The sequence below is a fragment of the Heptranchias perlo genome, chromosome 4 (genome assembly GCF_035084215.1).
Source record: "Heptranchias perlo isolate sHepPer1 chromosome 4, sHepPer1.hap1, whole genome shotgun sequence".
Classification (NCBI taxonomy): domain Eukaryota; kingdom Metazoa; phylum Chordata; class Chondrichthyes; order Hexanchiformes; family Hexanchidae; genus Heptranchias; species Heptranchias perlo.
The window spans coordinates 120103305-120121535 of NC_090328.1; the positions used below are offsets into that span (position 1 = coordinate 120103305).

The 18231-nt window shown below is 43.9% G+C and overlaps 1 long non-coding RNA gene across 2 annotated transcripts in view; it reads right to left on the reverse strand.

The window, feature by feature from the left end:
• The window catches only part of LOC137321252 (uncharacterized), a 28708-nt gene extending 10964 nt beyond the window's left edge, over positions 1–17744 (reverse strand). For both annotated transcript variants that reach the window (XR_010962758.1, XR_010962757.1), the window contains exons 1-2: positions 17659–17744; positions 1593–1740 (exon numbers count right to left, since the gene is read on the reverse strand). This is a non-coding gene — a long non-coding RNA (uncharacterized lncRNA). The remainder of the gene's footprint in view (positions 1–1592; positions 1741–17658) is intronic.
• Positions 17745–18231: the final 487 nt, after the last annotated feature.

Below are 18231 nucleotides of genomic sequence, written 5' to 3' on the forward strand. Positions count from 1 at the left end.
GGGTTCTGCATAGACTAACAACATAAGAGCAGGGGAGTTCTCCCCGGCATCCTGGCCAACATTATCTCTCGCGCACTGGTTGGGTTGCCAAGTCTGGTTGGACATATTCCTGGAGGTTTCATCACATGACCTCCTGCCTCTACCTAGTCAAAGAGCCTTGTTTTCCCCTTCTCCAATATTTTTATAACTTAAGTGGTCAAAGAAAATGCACCAATGATTTTTCTCCCAGGCGTTGCTTGCAGCAGTGTCCAGGAAATTAATCTTTACTTCCTGGAGACTCCAGGATAATCCTGGAGGGTTGGCAACCTCCATGCAGTGGACAAATGCAGAACGTGGACTGAGATAAAATGTCTACAGGCTACACACGTATAGGGGACGGGTTTTCCTTAAGGGCGGTTACACCACCAGAAGTGGGTCAGGTGCAGGACCTCTGACTGCCAGAACAACCCCGCTGTGACCCCGATCACTTTCCTTGCGTTGGTGCCAATTATATAAGTAGGTCAGGCTCATAGCGGTACCTATATTCTTCAGTGGGACCTCGCTGTTGCCGGAGAGGAAACAGTTCCGGTGGTGTAGTGGGACGGTGGCTCCGGGACCTCAAGTGGACGGGGCAACATTTAAAGGGGACAAAAGTCCTTCAAAGTGTGCATGTTGTTATTTTAAATTGGCTCTGAGTGGGTCCAGCGGGAAAATAAGCCAACCGTTGGAGAGGGAGAGGTAGCCAGATCAAGTTCCTTCCATTCATTAAAACGTTTCCTCCTGTCTCCTGCCATCGGTGTCCCCCTACCGCCTACTTCTTCCTTGTGTTACCCTCCATTGGCAGTCCAAAGGCAGGGAGACAAGGATATCGACAGCAGTATCAAGTCCACCGCCTCTCTGTCATTTACATGCGACAGGGTGGGCAATGGGCTGGCTTGCTGACACCGGTGGCAGTGTGATGAGGAAGGAAAAGGTCGTTTTAGGGACGGGCACGTGACAGTAGGTCTCCCCCACCCCGTTTCCCTCTAGAATCATAGGATCACAGAATGATACAGCCGAGAAAGAGGCCGTCCGGCCCATCGTGCCAGTATCGGCTCTTTCAAAGAGGCTATCCAATTAGTCCCACTCCCCCCTGCCCTTTCCCCATTGCCCTGCAAATATTGCCACTTCGAGTATGCCACTAAACAATGCTCCGGGACCACCCAAAATATGCAGGCAGCTGCCCCTTGTAGAATCCAGCCCCTTACTCTCCAGCTACAGCAGTGGTTACCTGGAAGCCAACCCAGAGCCCCTCACCAGATACGTTTGTGCTCAATGGTCTAAATCGACCGGTTTAATAATGAATATATGTTCTTTTATAGCCTTTGAAAGTCTTGACAGTGAGTACAGACATATCTCAGTACATGAAAGAATGTAATTTGCTTTGCCTGTCCCATCTAAACTATACACCTTCCATTTTAGTTTCTAAAATCCCTGGAGATGAACGTTATTAGTGACCGACTTTTATTTCTATTTGTGCAAGATTTGCTTATCGAAGGATGTACTGTCACATTTATTACTTACTGTTTACCCTTACTGTGTGTATTAGCAAAGCTCAATACTAACATACTTACCTGAGTCACACGGTTGTGGGTTCGAGCTTCGTTCCAGAGGCTTCAGCACTGTAATCTAGGCTGCCGTTTCAGTGTAGTGCTGAGGGTGTGCCGCAGTGTCAGAGGTGCCGTCTTTAAGGTGGGATGTTAAAACCGAGGCTCCGTCTGCCTGTTCAAGTGGATGTAAAAGATCCCATTACAGCTTTTACAATGTGCTCCTGGTGTCCGGGCTAACAGTCATCCCTCAATCAACACCCTGAAAATAGATCAACTGGTAATTCAATTTTTTGGTTGTGTGTGTGGGACCTTGCTGTGTCCAAATTGGCTGTTGTGTTTATCCACAAAGCACAGGGTAATTGGCTGCATAATCAAGCTGCCCCCGCCACCGCCTCTCTGTCATTTACATGTGACAGGGTGAGCAATGGGCTGGCTTGCTGACACCGGGGGCAGCGTGATGGAAAAATCAGTAACTCATTTTCGGGATGGAGATGTGACAGTAAGCCCCCCCACCACCACCCATTTTCCTCTAATTGATGCTCTGGGACCACCCAGAGTGACTACGGGGGTAACTTTAACCTAACTTACCCGCTAGGAAACTGACGCAATCAGGCGGTCGATTTGATCGGGTCAGTTTCACACCAAGCGGGTTCGGTTAAAATTGTGCCCCCACCACCCCCGCCCCCCCCCCCACCCACTGACAATCTTCCAAAAGTAATTTAATGGCTGTGAGGCTATGAAAGGCGCTGTATAAATGCCCAGTTCTTTCTATCTCTCAGCTTGATTCTCTCTCGAAATGTCTCCTTACCTTTTTCTTTTATGACTTTACTTTCCTTCCTGTGGTTTCTGTGTTCCTTCTCTGCTATTTCTTATATTTTCTCTTTCTCTTTCTCTCTTGCGTAGCACGGAAGGAGGCCATTCGGCCCATCGAGTCCGGTGCTGAAACCTATCTATGATTCGAAGGGGATGTCTCCAGTTCCCCCTTCTTGGACAGGTCTCTTACCGTATCCTTTTCCTAGATAAGTCTTTCACTCTTTCCAACCTCTGAACCATTACCTGCTCCTGAGTTGTTTCTGCTTCTATCTCCTACGAAGCAAGAGTTGATTTGACGCTATGGAAGAGGGAGCTTTCTGAGTCGGTCTTGTAGCACAGAAATTCCTTATTATTATGATGCGTAAAAGAATAAGCGAGGTCTTTCTGGACTCGACTATTTCAATGTTCTCCTGGTCGGCCTCCCACCTTGCACCCTCCATAAACTTGAGCTCATCCAAAACTCTGCTGCCCGTATCCTAACCTACGCCAAGTGCCGTTCACGCATCACCCATCGCTGACCTAGGTTGGCCCCCGGTTCGGCAATGCCTTGATTTAAACATTTTCATCCTTGTTTTCAAATCCCTCCATGACCTTGCTCCTCCCTATCTCTCCTTGCCTCACCTCCTCCAGCCCTACAACCCTCTGAGATTTCTGCGCTCCTCCAATTCTGGCCTCTTGCGTATGCTGGATTTTCTTCGCTCCACCATTGGCGGCGGTACCTTCAGCTGCCTAGACCCTAAGCTCTGGAATTTTCTCCCTAAACCTCTCCACCTCTCCCTCTTCCTTTAAGACGCTCCTTAAAACCTATCTCTTTGACCAAGCTTTTGGTCACCTGTCCTAATATCTCCTAATGTGGCTCAGCATCAAATTTTATTTGATAATTGCTCCTGTGAACCACCTTGGGACGTTTTACTGTGTTAAGGGCACTATATAAATGCAAGTTGTTGTTGTCATAGAATCATCATAGAAAGTTACGGCACAGAAGGAGGCCATTCAGCCCATGCCGGCCGAAAAAGACCTATCCAGCTTAATCCCACTTTCCAGCACTTGGTCCGTAGCCCTGTAGGTTACAACACTTCAAGTGCTCATCCAGGTACTTTTTAAATGAGTTGAGGGTTTCTGCCTCTACCACCCTTTCAGGCAGTAAGTTCCAGACCCCCACCACGCTCTCGGTGAAAAAATTTCTCCTCAGCTCCTCTCTAATCCTTCTATCAATTACTTGAAATCTATGCCCCCTGGTCATTGACCCCTCTGCTAAGGGAAATAGGTCCTCCCTATCCACTCTATATAGTCCAGTCATAATTTTATACACCTCAATTAAATCTCCCCTCAGCCTCTTTTGTTCCAAAGAAAACAACCCCAGCCTATCCAATCTTTTCTCATAGCTAAAATTCTCTAGCCCTGGCAACATCCTCGTAAATCTCCTCTGCACCCTCTCTAGTGCAATCACATCTTTCCTGTAATGTGGTGACCACAACTGTATGCAGTACTCAAGCTGTGGCCTAACCAATGTTTTATACAATTCTAGCTGCAAAAGCTGCTTGTTTCGGTGCTGCAAAAGGTTTGGTTAAACTCTTGCCTCCCAGAGCATTGAACTAACTCTTCCTTACATGGGAGGTGAAAGCAGGAAGTACTCGGTGAAACGGAACGGTTCAGTGGTGTTAAACGCAGGGGCAGATGTGAACTTGGTGTCTAGTTCACTTGCAGCCACATATTATATTAATGTAAAGGAAGTCCCCGAATCTCTGTCTCAGAACCCAGAAAGAGGCCAGTCTGCAGTAAAGTTTCCCGTTTTACTGGAAGTCTATAAATTGATCAGTCTGAGGAATTCCTCTCTCACTGTTGCGTTCCCGCCAGGAAACTTGTAAAACACGTCATAAAGATGGAAGCACTGAACCACTAACGGCTCCGTGATGATAAACAACACTAACAAATCGATCTCACAAAAAGAATGTTAGGCTCAGACGTTCCATACCAGTTAGCCATTAACACTAATAATCCCCATCCAAATTGCATTTGGTTAAAAAGTTCAACCCATGGACTTGAACCCACAACCTTCTGATTCAGAGTGCTACCAACTGAGCCAGTTTGTGTTGATTTTTTTTCAGCAGATGCTGACACACTGACCAGATGCCACTTAAACTCTGGCATGTACATACAACGTATTTTTTAAAAGTGAAAAATTGACGTCACAAAATTGAATTACAGATGTCTTGCCTCCTGATTATAACCACCATTTCTATACAGAGGTTTCACAAGGAGTGTTCCACGTCTCTTTCCAGCTGTTCATTCCTGCCATTCAGAAATACTGAGCAGTATACAAGTATTAAAGCTGTTTCGTTGACCATGAACAAAGGTTAGATGCAACCGCTTAGGGAATCCTGGCTTATTTTTGCACATCAGGGCCTAGCTTCTCAGAAGGATGATATGCCTTCCTCAACACCTTAAGCCCTGATTTTAACTACCTCACCCCCCGCCCCACCCCCCAGCCTGGCGGAAACCAGGCGTGACGGGCAGTTAAAATGAGGCCAGTCGCTTCCCCCCTCCGATCCCACTGCCTTTCCGCCGTGTCCCGATATTAACCTGCTCTTTCAAAGGAAGCGGGGTCCCCCTTCTTTAAATATGCAGGTTGGGATTCAATCTGCAATTTTAGTTGGAGGCCTGAGGGTGGGGGAGGTGGGGGGGCAGCGGTTGTGGAGGCGGTGACAGCTTTCCCGTCAGGCCAGACCCGCAGATAAGCTTTAAATTTAATTTTAGGTTTGGTTGTGAGCTTAGTGCTTTTCCAGGCCTCCCCCGCCCCAGGCTACCCCCAGTCGCAGCTAGAACCTCCCCATTCCCCCCACCCACTGTGACTAGAATCCCCCCTTCCCTCGATCATGGCTCAAACTCCTCCCCCTCCCCCCATTTCGGCTAGAAACTCCCCCCTCCCCTCCAAATCGCTTCCAGAGGCCACCCACCGCTCCCTCCGAAATTTTCGGTTTCCCTGTGGGCCAAAAGAAGCAGGCGTGCTCCCCCGGGCCTCATGAGGAAGCCTCGGGCCTCCCCGTGCTCTTCCCCCCCCCCCCCCCCCCATTGCCTCCTGCCACCGAATTCCTGCTCCCGCCTGCCGGCCGGACAGTGAATCTGGCCGGATTCGGGCGGGACTCCAAGAGAATTCATGCAACCCCCATATCCCCTGGGTTCACCGCCCGTTTCAGGACATCGAGCGCACAGCACCACACACCCCTCCCCTCTTTAAAATCAGGGACTTAAAGTTTAAATGTCCCAGCTCTACAACTTGCTTTGTGGTAGCAGGTGTTGGAACCAGATAGTGAATCAGGTGTGCGTTCCTAGCGTTCATTCCTAGTTTTTTTGTTGTGTCCTAATGTGTCTTGTAATAGTTGTTCAATTAGAGAAACTTTGGTGAATGTTTAACTGACACTGTGTGCTTTCCAGTAGTTAGCCAGTGACTACAGCAGCTGCTGATATTAACTTTGTCTTGTGGGACGTTAAGAGAATTAATGATCCCACCGAAAGAAACAAAGTCCTCACTGAGCCCAAAATAATCAGCTGTGAAATTGGCACTCAATGGTGTCAATACCTCGGGATAAATAAACTCCAACTGTTTACAGGGATAGCAGCAGAGTCCAATACCATTCTTTTGTGACTCTATCAGAGAGAGCTTCTCTACAATGCAGAGTATCCTGGAGCAATTCTAAATTTACTAGAACGGGATGAGGGACTTCAGTTATGTGGAGAGACGAGAGAAGCTGGGATTGTTCTCCTTAGAGCAGAGAAGGTTAAGGGGAAACTTCATAGAGGCGTTCCAAATCATGAGGGGTTTTGATGGAGTAAATGAGGAGAAACTGTTTCCAATGGCAGGAGGGTCGGTAACCAAAGGACACAGATATTTTTAATGTTGTTGATTAGCATACCAAGTTCAAGATTTCCTAAAGTTTATTTTTTAACACGGTCACTGCTATCTCTGCACATTTCTGGGTGACATTTTTAGGATACAGAAAGAAAAAAGAAATACTTTCATTTATATAGCGCTTTTCATGACCTCAGGATGTCCCAAAGTGCTTTACAGCCAATGAAATACTTTTGCACTGTTTAGTACGTAGAAAACATGGCAGCCAATTTGCACACAGTAAGCTCCCACAAACAGCAAATGAGATAAATGGCCATATAACTTTTTTTTTTAAGTGATGTTGGTTGAGGGATAAATATTGGCCAGGACACGGGGGAAAACGCCCCTTCTATTTCCCTGAAATAGTGCCGAGGGATCTTTTACATCGACCTGAGAGGGCAGACGGGGTCTCTCATCTGAAAGATGGCACCTCTGACAGTGCAGCATTCCCTCGGTGTCAGCCTAGATTATGTGCTCAAGTTTCTGGAGTGGGACTTAAAATCACAACCTTCTGACTCAGAGGTGAGAGTGCTACCCACTGAGCCACAGCCCATGTGACTCTTGGAATGCACTTGAGGATGTTTTTCTGCATCAAAGTTACTCTTTAAACGCAAGATATTGTTGTTGATCAGCATACCAAGTTCAAGTTTTTTTTAAACACTATCTCTGCACATTTCTATCTGACATTTTCATGGTAGGGAGGAGGTTCTGCTCATTTACTCCAGTGATCAATATTTCTTGCATGTTGTAAAAGTTGCTGTTCCACTGCATTCAGGCAGGTTGTGCTGCATTGTGGAATGCAATATCACACCTGCGTTCTGATATACACACCTCACAGCACTTTCTAAAAATGCTAAACAGTGTGCCAGCAGATCTCAAAACACACTGAAGGCCTAGAGCACAGCAAGTTTTCAGGAGGTTAACATTCTCTTTACATCAGTTTAGTCTCTGATAATATTGCCACTGCACTGCAGCAAATGGTAGGAATAAAACTTTGTTCAACAAATGATATCTTGTTATATCAACACAGAGACATTTCTGTGATTGCTGGATTATAAGAACGTAAGAACATATGAGTAGGCCAGACAGCCCCTCGAGCCTGCTCTGCCATTCAACTCCACTTTCCCGCCCAATCCCCATATCCCTTGATTCCCCTAGAGTCTTGGATCTCAGCCTTGAATATACTCAACGACTCAGCATCCACAGCCCTCCGGGGTAGAGAATTCCAAAGAGTCGCAACCCTCTGAGTGAAGAAATTCCTCCTCATCTCAGTCTTAAATGGCCGATTCCTTATCCTGAGACTGTGCCCTCTAGTTCCAGACTCTCCAGCCAGGGGAAACAGCCTCTCAGCATCTACCCTGTCAAGTCCCTTCAGAATCTTATATGTTTCAATGAGATCACCTCTCATTCTTCTAAACTCCAGAGAGTATAGGTTCATTCCACTCAATCTCTCATAAGCAGAAGAAAAATGCTTTCGTGTCTGCCTACATGGGCCAAAATATAAACTATAGCTGAAATAAGAGTGCCCAGAAAGGACTAAATTAAATGCACCACACTTCAGATCTTAAGCCATTAGCAGGATATGATTATAGCAATCAGTATCAGTACAGGATGGTGATAAACCAAAGCACTAACCACTGTAAATGTATTGAAATTATAGATAACTTCAAAAACACTGCAGAGTTATAAAGTAAAACACTGTATTATCCTGTTTGAAGTTTTCTAAGCTGGGTACAGCTTCAAAGGCCTGCAACATTTAGTAAGATCCAATAATGAATTCATTTTTTTTAATGATATGGCGACTGGTAAGAATGTGCTCCTATCGTCATGCATTTTTGAAGTAAACTCTTAACAGCAACTTCTGAGTAAGAAAAAAGAAACACAAATAAAACATGACCAGAGGGAGATGGGGACGATTTAAGTCTTTCTCTTAGATGCAACCCAGTCCAAAAAAAGACCCAGTGTGGGCCATTGGAATTTCCTTTCCAACCGAACATGGACAATTTGCACTGTCATTGATTTAATCTCCCGAGAGAGGTAACTAACCATAACTAGGAAGAAAGAACGAACTTGCATTTGAAGCAAGTCTTCAAAGATAAAGATCTTCAAGAAATTTCTCAGTGAACCCAGAAAGTAATCAAACTATGATTTCCTTGTAAATGCATTGCACGAATCCTTGGTCATTATTAATAAAAACTTATAATGATGAATTAAACTGATATAAAGAGAATTTTAACCTCCTCCAAACTTGCTGTGCTCTCGGTCTTCAGTGTGTTTTTGAGATCTGCTTGCCCACAGTTTAGAATTTTTAGAAAGGCAAATGCGACAATTTCCAGGACAATTCTCAGAAATGACCATTTTAGCAGATTAGACTTCCACACCACTGCTTCCGATGTGTCTTTCTTTCTCCTCAACAGAATTGGCTAAGGGACAGGAAACAGTAGTGGTGAACGGTTGTTTTTCGGACTGGAGGGAGGTGTACAGTGGTGTTCCCCAGGGGTCAGTGCTGGGACCACTGCTTTTCTTGATATATATTAATGACTTGGACTTGGATGTACAAGGCACAATTTCAAAATTTGCAGATGAAAGAAAACTTGGAAGGGTAGTAAACAGTGAGGAGGATAGTGATTGACTTCAAGAGGATATAGACAGGCTAGTGGCATGGGAGGACACATGACAGATGAAATTTAACGCTGAGAAATGCAAAGTGATACATTTCGGTAGGAAGAACGAGGTGAGGCAATATAAACTAGAGGGCACAACTCTAAAAGGGGTACAGGAAAAGAGATCTGGGGGTATATGTGCACAAATCATTGATGGTAGCAGGGCAGGTTGAGAAAGTGGTTAAAAAAGCATCCCGGATCCTGGACTTTATAAATAGAGGCAGAGAGTACAAAAGTATGGAAATCATGATGAACCTTTATAAAACACTAGATCGGTCACAACTGGAGTATTGTGTCCAGTTCTGGGCACCATGCTCCAGGAAAGATGTGAAGGCCTTAGAAAGGGTGCAGAAGAGATTTACTAGAATGATATCAGGGATGAGGGACTTTAGTTCTGTGGATAGACTGGAGAAGCTGGGGTTGTTCTCCATGGAACGGAGACGGTTGCGAGGAGATTTGATAGAGTTATTCAAAATCATGAAGAGTCTAGACAGAGTGGATAGAGAGAAACTGATCCCATTGGCGGAAGGATCAAGAACCAGAGGGCATAGATTTAAGGTGATTGGCAAAAGAACCAAAGGTGACATGAGGAAAAACTTTTTTACACAGCGAATGGTTAGGATCTGGAATTCACTGTCCGAGGGGGTGGTGGAGGCAGATTCAATCATGGCCTTCAAAAGGGAACTGGATAAGTATTTCAAGGGAAAAATTTTGCAGGGCTACGGAAAGGGCGGGGGAGTGGAATTAGCAGGATTGCTCTTGCATAGAGCCGGTGCGGACTCAATGGGCCGAATGGCCTCCTTCCGCGCTGTTACCTTTCTAGGATTCTACCAGTAGCACAAATAAAACCAGATGGATCTCACTTGGGTCCAACTGCTACACAACCCAGTGATGACTCATTCCATCCCATCTTGATCTGTGGTTTGAAAAACTTGGTACACTCATTTATTCACTGTGTACGGCATCCAAATTAAAATACTTTTCCATAGATGCTTAACTAGTAAACTTTGAAATTTTCTCAGAAATCGGATAAATCTAATGACAATACCCTGCCCCAAATGACCCCACTATAACTGCTAATGAATATAAACTGTTGGCAGGACTTGAAGGAAAAACCTGAGAAGATCAGAACTGGTTGGTAAAAGTAGCTGGAAATCCTTCTCTACGTGAGTGAACTTACATTCGCATTCCACAAAGCAATAAATGGCAGCTGGGTTAATATATTCCACATGTAACAGGGAGAGATTCCACTTTCAATCCAAAGTTTTTTTAAATCCTGTCTATACTACTTCATAGAATCGTAGAATCTTACAGCGCAGAAGGAGGCCATTCGGCCTGCCGTGCCTGTGCCAGCTCTTTGAAAGAGCTATCCAATTAGTTCCCACTCCCTCGCTGTTTCTCCATAGCCCTGCGCATTTTCCTTTTTCATGTATATGTTTAATTCCTTTTTGGAAGTTGCTATTTTATCTGCTTCCACCGCCCTTCAGGCAGTGCATTCCAGATCATAACAACTCGCTGCGTAAAAAAATTTCTCCTCATCTCCCCCCTGGTTCTTTAATCTGTGCCATCTGGTTACCGACCCTACCACCAGTGGAAGCAGTTTCTCCCTATTTACTCTATCAAAACCCTTCATAATTTTGAACCTCTATTAAATCACCCCATAACCTTCTCTGCTCTCAAGAGAACAACCCCAGCTTCTCCAGTCTCTCCACATAACTAAAGTCAACTTATTTGTGTTTTCAACATTTTTCAAAAGTAAAATAAATCTAGAAATGTTTGTAAGCTCCAAAACTCAATATACTTGTATATAAAGTTTCTGGTCTAAAGTTGATGCATGAAGCAAATCACGATTGCTGTCAAGATTACATAGAATTACATAGAATGCGCACAGAAGCAGGCCATTCGGCCCGACAGGTCCATGCTGGAGTTTATGCTCCACACGAGCCTACTCCCACCCTACTTCATCAAACCCCATTAACATAACCTTCTATTCCATTCTCCCTCATATGTTTATCTAGCTTCCGCTTAAATGCCTCAATGCTATTCATCTCAATTACTCCATGTGGTAGCGAGTTCTATATACTCTCTGGGTAAAGAAGTTTCTCCTGAATTCCCCATTGGATTTATTAGTGACTATCTTATATTTTTGGCCCCTAGTTCTGGTCTCCTCTGCAAGTGGAAACATCTTCTCCACATCAACCTTATCAAGTGCTTTCATAACCTTAAAGACCTCAATCAGGTCACCCCTCAGTCTTCTCTTTTCTAGAGAAAAGAGCCCCAGCCTGTTCAATCTTTCCTGATAGGTATAACCTCTCAGTTCTGGTATCATCCTAGTAAATCTTTTTTGCACCTTCTCCAGTGCCTCTATATCCTTTTTATAATATGGAAACCAGAAGTGTTCACAATACTCCAAGTGTGGTCTAACCAAGATTTTATACAAGTTCATCATAACTTCCCTGCTTTTCAATTCTATCCCTCTAGAAATGAACCCCAGTGCTTTGTTTGGTTTTTTTCTGGCCTTATTAACCTGCAACACTACTTTTAGTGATTTGTGTAACTGTACCCCTAAATCCTTCTGCTCCTCTACCACATTTACTCTCTTATTTTCCAAGGAGTATGTGGCCTCCTTATTCTTTATACCAAAATGTAACACCTCACACTTATCTATATTGAAATTCATTTGCCAATTACACGCCCATTCTGCAAGTTTATTAATGTCTTCATGGATCTTGCCGTAGTCCTCCTCTGTATTAACTGTACCACCCACCAAAGTTTGGTGTCATCTGCAAATTTTGAAATTGTACTTCTGATTCCAGAGTCCAAATCGTTTATGTAAATGGTGAACAACAGTGGTCCCAGCGCCGATCCTTGTGGAACACCAATTCCCACCTTTTGCCAGTCTGAGTAACTACTCTCTGTTTTCTGTTTTGTAGTCAGCTTGCTATCCATTCTGCTACTTGTCCCCTGACTCCACATGCTCTGACCTTAATCATGGGTCTACTATACAATCCCTTATCGAAGAGCTTTTGAAAATCCAAATATATTACATCTACTACATTACCCTCGTCTACCCTTTCTGTTACTTCTTCAAAGAATTTAATAAGGTTGGTCAAGCATGACCTTCCTTTTTGAAATCCGTGCTGACTATTCTTTATTATATTTTTGGTTTCTAGATGTTTTTCTATTACATCTTTGAGTAAGGATTCCATTATCTTTTCTATCATCGACGTTAAGCTAATTGGTCTATAGTTCTCTGGACTTGTTCTAACTCCCTTTTTAAATATAGGAATCACATTAGCTGTCCGCCAGTCTGCTGGCACTATTCCCTTTTCCAATGAATTTTTATATATATGTGATAGTGCCTCTGCTATCTCTGCCCTAACTTCTTTTAATGTGCTTGGATGCAATCCATGTGGACCAGGGGCTTTATCCTCTAAGTTTGATTAGTTTATCAATTATCTCTCCCCTTTCTATCTTAAATGTCTTTCATCTTTTTTGATCTCTTCTTCTCATGTCATGCCCACCATGTTAGTCTCCCTGGTAAATACTGAGGCAAAGTAATTATTTAATATTAAGATTCAGGACTGGCACAGCTTTATTCCAGCCCTCTCAGCTTTTCTTATTTCTTACCCCATAGCACTGCTGTCACGGCTTTTATCCAGCTGGGAAAACAACAGTCTGGTTTAATTACTTTCACTATTACAGCTACTCTATGATCATCTCACAGGAGGTATAATTGAATTGGGGTGAGAGAAAGCAACCATAAACAGTTACAACTCCTTAAAGAAAGAACGAACTTGCATTTATATAGCGCCTTTCACAACCTCAAGACGTCCCAATGCACTTTACAACCAATTAAGTTTTTTATTGAAGTGTAGTCACTGTTGTAATGTAGGAAACGCAGCAGCCAATTTGCGCACAGCAAGATCCCACAAACAGCAATGTGATAATGAGCAGTTAATTTGTTTAATGATGTTGGTTGAGAGATAAATGTTGGCCACGACCCCGGGGAGAACGCCCCTGCTCTTCTTCGAAATAGTGCCATGGGATCTTTTACGTCAACCTGAGAGAGCAGGTTTAACGTCTCAACCAAAAGATGGCAACTCAAACAGAGCAGCATTCCCTCCTGGTGGGCTTAAGGTAAATGGGGAACTGTGATTTCACTTACAGCATTCATTCCAGATAGCAGGAACTAATGTTTGTGCTATAAGGCCAAACTTATTGGAACTTAGTAACAGCTGAACTTGGGTAAGAGCAGGAAAGAGAGGAGGGGGCCTATTTTGTGTTGACTTTTGCCAGCAAACACTGACTGGGCTCCCAAAGCATTGAGTGTCAATGTGAGGCGCAGACGATTGTCACATAGGCTTCTGGTAGGAGGTGAGTGAGAAATATGAGGGCTTTACATAGTGGTCTGTGGGTATCCCAATCATTTTCAGTTACTTGCTTGATCTGCTTAGTTATGCAAGTCTTTACTCAGTTAAGTTGATCGCACTGACTTTTAATAAGAAACAAAGGCCCTGAAATTCCTGAGAGGAGGCACCTGGACGCTGGGCGAGGAGTGGAGGGGGGGGGGGGGATAAGTTGGGGTGGGGCCTGGTTTCACTGGGCCTCCGTCCTTTCCATAGCATGGTTTTGACCGGAGGACTTCTTGCGCCACCCGCTTCTGTAGCGATGTCATTGAAAGAGGCAGAACAATGGCATGCCCCCCACCGGACATCCCACCAGTTCTGCCTTCTCTGTGGTCAGTGTAAAGTAAGTCTGCACAATGCAGGCATATAGAGTGGGAGTAGGGGGATTTGGGGGGGAAGGGTCTAATGCTCAGTTCCAACCAACAATCAATTCCCATTAGGAAAAGGCACAGCGCAATAGAGGTGCTTTTTTACACCCAAAACAAATTTCTATCTTCAGCCGTAATGGCCTGCAACTCCCCACCTCACCCCTGCATCAGAGCAGCTAGGGCCAACTCCAATATACCCCACCGCATGGGAAAATGCCCAGGAAGCATTGATAGCGGTGTGGACAGTTGTTCCCTGTAAGTAAATAACCCTGTCCTCAGGATTTGAGACTGGGTCAACATTAGGTCAGAGTGGCAGCCAGAAATTCTGCCATGCCACACTCCTGACGGTGAGATAAAGTTCAGCAATTTCAGGGCCAATATCTTTATGGGCTAGACTTTTTGAAAATAGAATTCAACTTCCTCTTCAAAATAGTGTTCATTTGTTCCACTGGATAAACTTTACATGGAAGTTGTTACAATTTTTATCGGGTTTTTTTCTCTTTTAACCATTTTATGGTGGTTTCGATGAACAAACTTTGGTCCCTATGATCCAGAAGCTGTATCTTTGTTCAATGATTTGGCCTTGCAGAATTGCATGACCTGAAGTTTTACAATGACCATACTCACAGAATACTGGATTAAACATGGTCTAGTGCACACATTTTGGAATAATGGCTATTAGAAACAGACCAGATATTACAGGCTAAAACATAATAAAGTAGAAATATAAGGTCCAGTTTTCGGACTTCTTGATCCTAGCAGAAAGCGTTGCCTACCAAAAGCATAGATCAGAAATCAGTGTGCAGCATGTTTGAACATCTGTACGTGCTCTCGATCCTGCTGGACATACATATGGAAAATTAACCCTATTAACCCGAAGCTTGAGGGTTCAAGCCCCACTCCAGAGACTTAAGCACGTAATCTACACTGTCACTCCCAGTGCAGTACTGAGGGAATGCTGCACTGTCAGAGGTGCCATCTTTCAGATGAGATGTTAAACCGAGGCCATATCTGCCCTCTCAGGTGGATGTAAAAGATCCCACGACACTATTTCGAAGAAGAGTAGGGGAGTTCTCCCCGATGTCCCGGCCAATATTTATCCCTCAACCAACATCAGTAAAACAGATTATCTGGTCATTATCACATTGCTGTTTGTGGGATCTTGCTGTGTGCAAATTGGCTGCGGCGTTACCTACATTACAACAGTGACTACACTTCAAACGTACTTCATTGGGACGTCCCGAGGTTGTGAAAGGCCCTATATAAATGCAAGTTCTTTATTTCTATAAAGCATGAAAGTTCTTCAAATACTAGAAGTACAACTCAAATTACAACAAACAAGATCCATAATGGATCAATTAACTATTCCAAAGAATTTTTTTGGAAACAAACAAGATATCTGTGACTCCTTGGAAAAAGTTGTGTCTCTGAACAATAAGATTGGCCTGTTTTTTTACTCCTGTAACCCTTCTCAGTATTGATGCAATGTTTTGAATTGTTACATGAGGCCCTAAAGCTTAAAAAGGGCAACAGAGCAAAGTACTTATCTGGCCAGATGCCAGAACTCGGAAGTAACTGTAGTTACTGTTTTGGAGGCCTGTTTTTAACCCCTTAATTCTTTTCAGAGAAACTTCATGATATTACCTTTATAAATACAATGGACAGATGCTCCATAAACAAATACTGTGTATTTGCATAAATGTATATAAAGTGCAGCAAAATTCACACCTCGCCATCACGGGCTCAAAACATAATAAGTAGTTACCATAGAAATAGTCATATGATTATCGAGAACCAATAATCCTGCCGTATTACATATTTCCATTAATTTATTAAAAAATGAGTGTTGAACATTCCCCTCAAAACGTATATTCTATTTATGGTAGCTTACTTTGAAGGGAATTTTTATTGTAGCCCAAGATGACCAGTTGAAAATGTTCTATATTACCAATCGCCATGCCATTTGTTGTTATGGTCATGTAGTTGCCAGGGACCAATGATAGTGGTTACCAAGGACTAATTGTTGCCACAGACCAATCACAACATTCAAAAAACAGCAAGCAGCAGTCACCGACTTTATATGCTTATAAAGTCACCGACCAAAATCCTGCTGAATCCCCACCTCTATCTGACCTACATTTACTATCACTGGTCAATAAACCTAATGTTTGAAAGAGAGCAAGGGAAAGGGTGAGAGAGAGAGAGAGCGCGCGAAATTGGACCTCATTGCGGCCGTTTTCCAGACGGAAAACGAGTGCAACGAGCGCTAAGGGATCCAATTTAGGGGGCCAACCTCGGGGGTCAATGCCTGTCTTAGGACCCAAACCGGAAATTAGTTTACCCTGAAGACAGCAGGCATCGGACCTGCTGCATTCAGGATTACCTGGTTTACAGGTTATGTGGGCGTTATCGCATTGCTGTTTGTGGGACCTTGCTGTGCACAAATTGACAGCTGTGTTTCCTACATTACAGCAGTGACTACACTTCCAAAGTACTTCATTGGCTGTAAAGCGCTTTGGGACGTCCTGAGGTGGTGAAAGGCACTGTATAATTACCTCTTCCTGCCTCCCCCCTCTCTATTCTCTCCTTTCTCGCGACTGCTACCATAAAGGTAAGTTTTAAAAAAATATGTACCTGACTGCAGTGCTCCTCCCAGCTCCACATTAAAACTGCGAGCCGCTACTCGCCCATCCCCTGATTGCCTCCATCCCTCCTCCCAGACTCACCACCACTGTTGAGCTGCGACTCGGAGCCACGAGTGCCGTCCACAGCTCGCCGGTATTATACTAATGAGGCCGGCAGACCAATTTGCAGCAGTCCTGTTGCCGCTCTCAATAGGCGCTGTGCTGATTTAGAAATTGGATTTGGGCACGATCTAAATTCTAGGCCAGAGAGTGAGAGAAAGGGAGAGAGGCAGAAAGAGAAGATTTTTTTTTAAACCGGCTCAGGAGGAATGCTTAAAAGGAACTCCCTATGATGCAATCTATTTTGACAAAGACAAGAAGAAAGCTTCAACATATCTGCTGGCAAACACTCTTCAACTGAGCGAGAGGGTGCCAAAAATTTGAGAGTTTGGAAATTTGTCAGCCTCCGTGCATTGCTCGTTTTCCAGACCTCTTTTCCCCCCCTCAGTGATATGGGGATCAGGCGGGAATGTGGAGATGAGGTTGAAGATCAGCCATGATCTGATTGAACGGCGGACCAGGCTCGAGGGGCCGTATGGCCTACTCCTGCTCCTATTTCTTACGTTCTCAAAATGTTCTCTCTCACTCAGAATATTCAAAAGCTTTGTCACCAAGTCAAATCTAATCTGGGTCAGTTGGTGGCTACCGCGAGGGTATCATTAACCATAGCTGAAGAGAGTAGTCTTGGTCTCTTCGTAGCCATAGTCAAATCTACAATAAGCCGATATTTGGACAGTCACTAAGATTCCTGTTTTCTCGCTCCATTCAAAAGCAGCAAGATTCTCACCTGCCGAAATGGGCTCCCTTAAAGCTGCAAGGCTCACTTATTTTTTTTGCTGACATTCAATTGAATGCTGTGGGGATTGTTTTCAGTGCTCCCCTCTCACTGCATGTTATGGAAGAGGACAAAGAAGAACAAATAAGGGATGCCAGGGAGATCAGAGGGCAGCAGACTTGCTACACTGTTTACACATTTTAGCCAAGCTGAACTTTTATTCCAATGACGGAATTCCAATAATGGAAAGAATCATTCTTATTTACACAAGAGATTTCTACATAGTACAGCGAAAAGCTAAAGCACGGACATAATCTCATCTGTAAAGTTAACAGGTATTCAAAGGGGTCCAGGAATCGATTAGATGTTGAAAATACTTTAGTGATATTAGCAAAATGAAAAAGCAGCACAAAATTAATAACGTCAGCTAGGTACCAAAGGCCTCCTCAAAAACCACAGACAGGACATGGACATGTCAGAAGGTCATACCTGCAGACCAGAGCGAGAGAGCAGTACTTTAACAGAACAAATCAAATGAAGTGTTAACGATCTAGCTGCTTTCACAGGGCCAGATATTGCAGGAGTGGAGCGTCTCACAGTGTGCGTCGTTACTTAGACTTTATTCTGCACCCCTCAGCTCAAAAATGTTTTTGCGCTGTAACTTGCAGGAAGTGCTAGCTGATAATGGGCGTAGTTAGAGCATCTGGGACCTTAGTGAACAATGGGACAAACAGTCCATCTCCTTAACCAGTGAGGTTTAAGGATATAGAAAGAAACGACAGAGAAGGAGGGTGAATTAGAGTCAAATCAAGAACAGAAAGAGAAATGAAGAGAGGGAAAGAAAGATTCGATTAAGAGAGAGAGAGAGAAAAAAAAATGTAAAATTTAAAATATGACATTTTTAAAATCTCTATGAACAATTTACCACCTGAAGGAATGAGACTCCACAGTTTAAATTGTTCCCTTTCTGGGCCAGAGAGGTTGATTGGCATTTCATTAACAATTATCATGTCATTAAAAAATACTTATGCTGTTAAGTTCCAGTCCTAACTTTCTGCGGCG